Source organism: Tupaia chinensis, unplaced genomic scaffold (genome assembly GCF_000334495.1).
Source record: "Tupaia chinensis unplaced genomic scaffold, TupChi_1.0 Scaffold138136_1, whole genome shotgun sequence".
Classification (NCBI taxonomy): domain Eukaryota; kingdom Metazoa; phylum Chordata; class Mammalia; order Scandentia; family Tupaiidae; genus Tupaia; species Tupaia belangeri.
The window spans coordinates 583,503-594,037 of record NW_006198035.1 but is presented as its reverse complement, the minus strand read 5'-3'; positions in this window follow the sequence as shown (position 1 = coordinate 594,037).

Genomic DNA, 10,535 nt, shown 5'->3' with positions numbered 1-10,535 from the left:
TTGCCTGTTTGTCTTCAGTTTTGTAGGCAGCAGTTTGCCCTGTGACTTCAGTTCTCTGATGGATCTAAGAAGAGCTGTTGATACAGCGTTTGTTCCGCGTTTTTCTTGTCCTGTGGACAAGAGTGACAACTTCTAAAGCCCATACATACTTGACCAAAGATCAGAAGTTCCCACTTTGTTAAATTTATTTCTAGGTCTTTTGGTTTGTCTTTTGTTTTTTACTTTTTGCTTTTGCTATATGAGAAATATATGTATTACCTTCTTAAATGTCTGTTTGCTCATTACTTGTGTATAGAAACAATTGATTTATATTTACTGATCTTATATCCTGCAACCTTTCTCAACTTATTTATTAGTTCTAATCTTGTTCTAAAGGATTTTTTTTTCTTAATTGCGCTGGTACCTTCTATGTCTTTGGTACAACATTGACCAGAAGTGGCGAGAGCAAGTGTCCTTCTCATACCCTGCTGTAGGGACAGCTTTTACGTCTACTTAGTATGTTACCTGTAGGTTTGGGCTTCGTTTGTTTGTTTGATTTGTATATATTTATCAAATTGAGGTTCACTTTTTTATTTTAAAGAATTATTTTCTTTCTTTATTTTAGTTTGACCAGAGAGGGACAGAGTGAGAGAGAGAAAGAGAGAGAGGGAAAGTGAGAATGCAAGTCACCAGGTCCAGGACTTGAACCACAGTCAGTCATGTGGGAGTCCAGCGCCCTCATTCACCGCACCACCTGCCAGCCCCCGAGAAGGTTCACTTTTATTCCTGGCCACAATAGTAACATTTTTTGCTAAATTATAGTATAATATCAGAGACAAGGTATTGATACTGACAGGTTCCACAGATCTTGTTCAGATTTCCTCAGTTCTACTTGTGCTCATTTGTGTTCAGGTATTAATAAATCCAACACGATCTTCTCACCTTTGTGAATTCCTGTCTACCACTAGTCAGGATCAGATGTCCAGATTGTATTTTCTACTGTTTGTTCCTTTTTATTGCTGGATAGTATTCTGTGGTATGACTATATCAGGGTTTATTTGACCATTTACCTGTTGAAGTACATCTGGGTTTTCAGTTTTTGGTTATTACAAATAAAGCTTCTATAAACATTCATGTACATGGTTTTTTGTTTTGTTTTTCTTCTTAAGTTTCTTTTCTTTCATGAGAGACAGACAGGCACTGCCAATGGAGTCTTTATGCTGCAGTCCATCCCCAGCCGTAGCCACATCAGATCATGGGCACGTTTTTGCCCAGCATGCACAGAGAGGCCTGCAGCTGCCAGCCTGGGACCTTTCCATGTGGGTCTAGTATTGCAGAACATTGCATTATCCCTGTACCACCAGCTGGCCCCATGTGCAGGTTTTTATGTGAAACTGTATGTTGACTTCTCCAGGATAATTACTCAGGAATAGAGCAGCTGCTCGATTAGTTTTTAAGAAAGCGCTGGACCAGCTCCATGAAACAGTGGTAATGCATTGCTCATGGAAACTAGAAACCACAGTTTAATTCTCTGGTTCACCCAACCAGAAATACACTGGGCATGTGTGCAAGTGCCCAAGACCCAGCAGACTGAAGGACAGGAAGAAAGGAGCTAAGGAATGATCAGATTCCTTGGAGGATGCTCCTCTTTGTCCCACTTTCATTCTGACGTGCATGTGCATGAATAAAGAAAGAAAGGGGAGGGGCCAGCAGGTGGCATGGTGGTTAAGGTGCTGGAATTCCCACATGGCTGACCTTGGTTCGAGTCCCGGACCTGATGGCTTGCTTTCTCACTCTCCCTCTCTCTCTGTGTGTCTTCGGCAAAATTCATGTGAAAAATAATAGTAATAATAAATAAACAAATAAATACATAATTCTTAGGAAAAAAAAAAAAAGAAAGGGGGTAAAAATTGCCCAGCTATTTTCTGAAGAACTGTTCATGTTGTGTTAAGAATATGGATTCCAGGGCCAGCAGTTAGCGTAATGGCTATGTCGCTGGACTCCCACGTAGTCAACCGCAGTTCACGTCCTGGACCCGGTGGCTTAAAACTCACACCAGGCGCGTGTGTGTGCATGCCCAAGATCCCGAGAGGAGAATGGAGGAGAAGGGATTGCGGTGTGGCCATCCCCCCTGGGGGGTGATTTTTGCTTTCTGTCTCTCTGTCTTTCTCTGTCTTTCTGGCAAGCGCACACGCCCTATAGCGAAAACCTCTTCCGAAAAGAAAAGAAAAGAAAAGGATATGGATTCCATTGTAAGGGCAATAAGAGGCCATTTTAATAATGAATCCATTTTAATATGAATTTGAAGAGGTCAAATTAGAGAATATGGGCAGGTGAATGCGACTCATAAATCAGACTAGCATTAGATATACAGAATAAAGAGTTTTCAGCATATGGTAGATTTCAGAGGCAATGCGTAGGGATATTTCCCAGGGAGAGATGAGGAATGAGGAGAAATAAGAAAACTCAGGATAGAACCCTGAAGAACATGTTAAGGACGATGACAAAGAGCCAGACTCAAAAGGATAACAGAAAGAAAATTTGATACTGCGGAAGCCCTGGGGGCGAAGTATTTTCAAGAAGGAAGAAGTGACCAGCGGTGTTACCAAAGCGTAATTAAGATGAAATTGAAAGATACATTTGTTTTAAGGAGATTGCTAATAACCACAGTGAACAGTGAGAAACAGTTCAGTGGAGTAGTAAGATAGAAGCCTCATTCATGGTGGGTTGGAAAAAAATACTAGTAGAAAAAGTAAGAGCAATGAAGATCGAATTTTGCTTGTGCAAAGGAGGGGGGGCGGTTAGAGAAGGAAATGGGTCCAGAGTAGTCATTTTTAAGATGGAGAAGAGTGGGTGGGTCTCAGTAGTAATGCGAGAACCAGGAGAGTAGGAAAGACGGGCACGAGGGAGTGAATGGTTGATGAGCAAGGGCCTTGATGATGCTGCACACGGTGATCTAGGATTGCTGAGGGGTAGCCTGTCAGAGTCAGGAAACGCTCCTTGGTGACAGGAAGTAAGGGTCAGCGCAGGCTATATTAGTTTACAGATGTGGTAGAAAGTTGAGGGAGTCTACTTCTGATGACTTAGATTCTCTGAGATAACAGGAAGAAGGGTCATGAGCCAGGAGTGAAAAGGGGTAACAGCTATAGGGAATGAAAGCTGGCTATAAAAGCAGATTTCTAGGTTGTGAGGGCAAGTCGGGCCTGTGGGTATACATTTTTTAATGGTACCAGTCTCATGGTTAGGCACCTTTTTTTTTAGTTCTTGCTATAGGTTCCGTGTGCTTGCTGGAGAGACACAGAGAGAGACAGAGAGAGAGAAAATGAGAAATCACCCCAAGGAGGATGGCCACGTTGCAGTCCCTTCTCCTTCATTCTCTTCTTGGGATTTTGAGCACACACGCACATGTGCTGGCATGATTTTCAAGCTGCTGGGTCCAAGACTCGAACCACTGAGTTGGCTTTATAGGATCTAGCTACCTTAATCTTCACACCACAACACTGTTTTTGTTTTTTGTTGTTTTTTTTTTGTCCAGCTGAATTCAGCAGTCTGGTGAAAGTGGGAAAAGGAGACCACTGTATAGCTCTAAGGTTGAATCTTAGGAAAGAAAAGCAATGGATGAACTAAGAGCAGTTGTCTGTGAAAGTCGTTGAAGGCGGACTAGTCTCATTTTCAATCCTATCTCGACGACTTAGTGTCTTGAGCAGATTACTTTACCTTCTCAAAGCTTTAGTTTCTAATAATCATACCTAATCAGATCGGTTTTCTAATCATAATAATAGCTATCATTCAGCATGAGGATTAAATGAGACAAACAAGAAGGCCCCCTAACATACAGTTTGGCAGATAATAAATGTTAATAAGTCACATCTTGTATTACTGTTGGGAAAGGCATGGTGCATTTTTGCATAGAAAACAGAAAAATACGTTGTGACTTCCCCAACAACCTAGTGTTTGTGCCCCAGTCTTATAATTTGTTAGTTGTATAAAACAGGGAAGTTCCTTTCCTTTTTACCTGTATAAAGGAGAGTATAATTCTTAGGAGTATTCAGTCTGGTATCTTTTGGGGAAATAAGTATCAATGCCAAGTATTATGCCTGAGAAGTGCCTTTTTTTTTTTTTTTTTTTTTAAGGCATCTATGCTCGCCAGAGAAAGAGAAAATGAGAAATCACTTCCCAGGGGGATGGCCACACCTCAATCCCTTCTTTTTCATTTTCCTCTCAGGATTTTGGGCACATATATACACACGCTTGGCATGATCTTCAAGCCACTGGGTCCGGGTCCGGGACTCATACTGCAGTCAGCCATATGGGATCCAGCTGCTTCACCACCATACCACTCGCTGGCCCACGTTTGACGATTTCTTACTGTGTGGCAATCTTGCCTCAGTCTCCCAAGTAGCTGGAATCACGGGTGTATTCCACCATGTTGGCTCTTAAAGACAAGGCCTCACTTTTTGCCCACTCTGGCCCAAGCTCCTGATCTTTCTGCCTTAGCCTCCTGAGTAACTGGACCTCAGGTACATAATACCATATCCAGTTTTCAGGGGGAGCCAGGACTCAAACCTTGGTCTCCCATGTGACCTTAGCCTGCCAAGCAGCAGCACCCAGTGCGCTACCAGTGCTGCAGAATTCCCTTGGCGTTAGATTACATCCTGCTACGTGTTTTAAACTTCCTGTGAATGTGCATCTTGGCTCATTGTAATAAGTTCTTGAAACATAGAGATAATGTCTCTGTTCTTCATACTTATCGCATAGTACAGTATTATGCAGAGTGTGTCCTTAAGTAGTCACTGATGAATGAAAGCGTGGTGTAGTACACTGTGCCTTCCAGACTTGGACGGAAAAGTCGGGCATATCTCATGGCATCATGCCAGGCTTTTCAAATACTCCTCAGAGACCTCCTTTAATGTATGGTTTCCCTGTACCACCATCTCTGCTTAGGAGATCATGTCTGCCACAAATGTAGGCTAATTAATGAGGGATTGATTTTATGTATTTCTGCAAAAACTTAAATAGTCTTTTCTGATGTTGAAAATTGAAGGAGATATCACCTTACACTTTTTAATCTGAAGCCAAATATAACAACAGTGAGAACACAAGCTCCACTTTAAGACTAAATGGAAGAGCAGCTGTCAGAATCAGAACTTTTGTCTTTCTTCAAAGCTCTCTCTCTTAAATCCATCCTCTTCTGTAACTAAAGGGCCATACTGATGACACAGAATAAACACTTACCTCAGTGCTAAACTTGCTTTCCTCATATGTGTAAGACTCTACTTTTACAATTCTGATTCTTTTAAAAATAATTAGTTTTAAAAACAAAAGACTAAAATAAAAGCAATCATACCTTCATAAATGGAACATGGATTTTTACTTTGGAATGTAGGTTTCATGAGTATACCACTGTGTTACATTAGTGCATCTCTTACTATCCTGTGTGTGTGTGTGTGTGTGTGTGTGTGTGTGTGTGTGTGTTTCATTTGCCCTAAAGCACCCTCAATGGGAGATGGTCATGCTGCAATCCCTTTTCTATTTCTCCTCCTTTTTTTGAGATTCTGGGCACACATGCCCAGCGTGTTTTCAAGCCCCTGGGTCCAGGATTCAAACCATGGAGTCAGCCCATGTTGTATCCAGTCACTTTGCTGACATATATATTTTTTAAATCGAAACAGAAGTACCTAATTTCCAGGGCCAGCAGGTGATGTAGTGGTTAAGGCGCTGGACTCCCACATGGCCAATTGTGGTGCAAGTCCCAGTTGTGGTGGCTTAAAACTCATGCCAGGTACATGTATGTGCATGCCTAAAATCCCAAGAGGAGAATGGAGGAAAAGGGATTCCGGCACGGCTATCCTCCCTGGGGTTGAGGGGCGGTGGTTGATGTCTCACTTTCTCTTTTACTGTCTCTTTCCATCTCTGTTGAGAGTACGTGCCTTGTGGTCCAATAATAATAATAATAATAATAATAATAATGTTTTCCTGAAAATAAGTAGTAGTTATTCGGTGCTTCTAGTTCCAGTTGCTTTATAGGCATTATTTCATTATCTTATTTCATTGTCTTATTTAGTTCTCACACAGACCTAAATGGTAGATTGTATTTCCTGCTTTGCTGAAGCAGTCTTAAAAAGATTGTATCACTTCCCCAAGTTAGTGGCAAGGCTGAGATTCAGATTGTGATATATCACTTCCCCAAGTTAGTGGCAAAGCTGAGATTCAGATTGTGAACTGTCGAATTTAACTTCCACAATGGCAGAGAAAGGGCCTCCAAAAATCTGCTCTTTTAATTAAGGTTTCTGTTAAGGGCACATGTACTTACCAGAGAGAAGAGTCAGGGCCAGTGAGAGGAAAGGTGAGAAATCCCCCCCCCCCCCGGGGGTTGGCCATGCCACTGCCCCTTTTCCTCCTGAGATTTTGGACACACAGGCACAGACGCCTGGCATGATTCTCAAGCCACCAGGTCTGGAGCTTGAACCACAATCGGCTGTGTGGGAGTATAGCACCTTAATCACCACGCCACCTCCTGGGCCCCCAAATCTGCTCTTTAAAGCAACAAGAACATTGGCAAAAAACTGTCAGATCTTTTTCAGAACTCTGGAAACTAAAAGATCACAACAATCCAAGGTACATTTAGTCAAAAAATTGCCCAAATTTCAGTAAGACGAGCAAGCTTTGTGCAGTTAAAATTGTATTAATCTCAGGACCAGCAGATAGCGTAATGGTTATGTCACTGGACTCCCACCCATGTAGTCAACCACAGTTTGAGTCCTGGACCCAGAGGCTTAAAACTCACATCAGGCATGTGTGTGTGTATGCCCAAAATCTCAAGAGGAGAATGGAGGAGAAGGGATTGCAGTGTGGCCATTTCTCCTAGGAGGTAATTTCTCACTTTCTGTTTCTCTATCTCACTCTCTGTCTCTCTGGCAAGCACACACCCCCTATAGCAAAAATTTCTTTTCAAAAGAAAAACTGTACTAGTCTCTTTCTACTCTCCCCGGTAGCGTTGAAAGTCAATAACCTCACAACTGTGGTAGCCACAAAAAACAGCAACCAGTTGAGAGGCCAGAGGGTTTGGTATTCCATAAAGCTCCTTCCCCAGAAAATTGATCTGTCTAAAAATGCTCTAAAAATCTCCATTTTTAGGATTTATCTTTCTTTTATTTCCAAGATTACTTTATTCTATTCCCAAGGCATTTCTTAAAAAATAATCAGCATCCAGTGTTTAACATCATAAACACCTGAAATGGTGTTACCAGTTAGGGGTAAAAAGGCTAGTGAAAAACAAAAACAGAAAAACTGGGCAACAGAATGTCCATAAAATTCTCTAAATAGCTCCAGTATATTATCAGGAGTCTAGAAGGTCACGCAGATATTCAGGACTTTGCATGTGCCCTGAAACAAACAGAACTTTGAAGCCTCACCTCTAGCTGGCCTTAAGGCTTGCACAAGCAGGAAGTAAGGATCAGGGGAGAGTGGTGAGATGCCTGCTGCACCACACTCAGAGCCCCCTCAGCAATGGCTGAGAGACGTACTGGTTCAAGGCATTTAAAGAAATCTTGTTCCAGCCGTTAGCTGACTATTACAGAGAGCAGAGATTTCAGAGGCCACACACAACAAATAATACAGACTTTTAAGAATTATTTCAGGAAAGTTGTTAAACAGTAACAACATCTTCTGGGAAAGGTAGAAATCCACTTTCCATAGTTATCAAAATATGTTATTTAAAATTTCTAGTTTTCAACTAAAAATGATAAGACATGCAAGAAAACAGGAAAGGATGGTCCACACAGAAAAAATCAAAGTATTCGATAAAAACTATAAAGAAGCTTAGACACTGGACTTACTAGACAGATTTTATAAATATGTGCTCAAAAGTAAAGGAAACTATGTATAAAGAATATGAAGAATGGGGGCAGTGGCACAGCAGTAAACCATGACACTCTGTGAGGCGGCCCCACATGGGAATGCTCCCAGTATGAGTCCAGGGACTCCCCTGAGTGTGCTGGGCGTGCACGTGCCTGTGATCCAGGGCTGACTACAGACTGGAGGTGAATCGTGGCATCAGGACCTATTGGCGGTGCTGTCCCTTGTCTCCCTTGTTCATGGAAGAAATAAACATTTAAACGAGGTGAATCGTGGCATCAGGACCTATTGGCGATGCTGTCCCTTGCCTCTCTTGTTCATGGAAGAAATAAACATTGAAGTAGAATTAAAGAGAAGTATGGAAACATCTTACCACAGAAAGAATCTCTGATAAAGAGACTTTTAAAATATAAGTAGAAATTCTGGAGTTGAAAAGTTTAACAGCTGAAATGAAAATATGACAGAAGGAATTAGTAAATTGGTAGGTACATAAATTGAGATTATCTATTAATAATGTGAACAGAAAAAATAATGAAAAGTGAAAACACCATGAGAGACACATGAGACCTTACTAACTCCATCAAAATACTCATTAAGGGAGTTCTAGACTAAGGAGAGAAAGAAAGGAGCAGAAAGTATATTTGAATGAGTAGTAGCAAAAAGTCTCACCTGGCAGCTGTCATTCATATCTCCAGCCTAGCTGGCCTGGAACATGGCAGGCATGTACACAGATTGCCCAGAATTCAATGGGCTGCAATAGCAATGGGCTATGGAAGGAAGGAGGCCCCTCCCACCTACATGTGTGTGCATACACTCTTATAAAGAAAATCATTTTTCTTAATAATAAAGGCAAAAAGAAAAAAAAAAAACTGCCTCAATTTTTGAAATGTTTATCTTCTTCTTCCACAAGGGAGAGAATGAGGTGGAGAGACAGAGGCAGACAGGCATCCTCATCAGGGTTCCTATGCCACAATCCACACTAGTTTTAGTCAGCCTCAAATCTTGAGCATGCACATAGCTGGCATGTTCAGGGAGTTCTCTGGGCATAAATCAAGAACCTTCCCATGTGAGTCAGCTTCACAAAGCACTGCGTTCCTGCCACACCATTGTCCAGCATCAGCTTCACACATTCGATGAAAACTTTAATCTGCTCATTGAAGAATGTCACCAAACTCCAAATAAGATTGACTCCAAGAAATCTACACCTAGATTACATCAAAGTCAAACAGTCAAAAGACAGAACCTGGAAAGCAGCAGAAAATGTAATCCTCACATACAAGTGATCCTTAATACTGTTAGTAACTATTAACTATTGAGGCTTGGGTTCCCCGTAGTGCAGTGGTTATGTGCAGTATATTGGGAGCTGGATCCCACATGGCTAACTGTGATTCAAATCCCAGGCTTGGTGGCTTGAAAAACATGTTGTATATATCTGCATGCCCAAAATTGTAGCAGGAAGAAGAAATGGAGGAAAAGGGATTGTGGCATGGTCACACCACACTGGGTAGGGCGGGGGGAGGGAGTCTTTTTTTCTATGGCAAGCACATATACCCTCTGGCAGTTAAAAAAAAATTACCAAAAAAAGGGGAAAAAACATGAGGCCATTGGCCACTGGAATGACATGTTCAAAGTACTACATGAAAAATACTGTGGGACCAGCAGTTAGCATAATGGTTATATCTCTGGATTCCCATGTAGTCGATCACGGTTTGAGTCCCGGACCCAGTGGCTTAAACTCATGCCAGGCACATGTGTGTGTGTGCCCAAGATCCTGAGAGGAGAGTGGAGGAGAAGGGATTGCGGCGTGGCCATCCCCCCTGGGGGGTGATTTCTCGCTTTCTGTCTCTCTGTCTCTCTCTGTGTTTCTGGCGAGTGCACACGCCCTGTTGCAATTACCTCTCAAAAAAAAAAAAAAAGAAAGAAAGAAAGAAAAATACTGTCAACTAAGAGTTCTATATCCAGCAAAACTGTCCTTCAGAAATGAATGAGAAATTAAGACATTCTAAGATAAACAAAAACAGAAAATATATCACTAGCAAATTGGTCCTATAAGAAATAGTAAAGGCTGTCTTTAGGCTGGAATAAAGGGTACTAGTTAGTACTCTGAATCCACACAGATAAATAAAGGACGCCAGTAAAGGTAACCATATGGGTAAATGTGTAAGTCAGTATAAATGTATTTTGTTTCTAACTCTTTTTTTTTTTTTTTTGAAGAGGTTTTTTTCGCTATAGGACATATGCGCTCACCAGACAGACAGACAAAAAGCGAGAAATCACCTCCCAGGGGGGGTGGCCACGCCACAACCCCTTCTCCTCCATTCTCCTCTCGGGATCTTGGGCGCACACGCGCCCGGCGTGAGTTTTAAGCCACCGGGTCCGGGACGCGAACCGCAGTCGACTACGTGGGAGTCCAGCGACATAGCCATTACGCTAACTGCTGGTCTCTCTAACTCTTTTTTAAAGAAAGTAGTCATTATAAAACTATGTCGATGAGTTTATAGTATATAAAGATGAGATCTGCATGATAATAGTACAAAGACAAGGGAGGAAATAAACTATATTGGAGTGAAGTTTTGGTATACTATTAAATTGAAATTGATGCTGATCTAAACTAGATTATCAGGTTTCTTTTGAGATAAAACTCACCATTTTAAAGTGTATAATTCAGTGGTTTTTTGGGAGTTTTTTTTTTTTTTTTC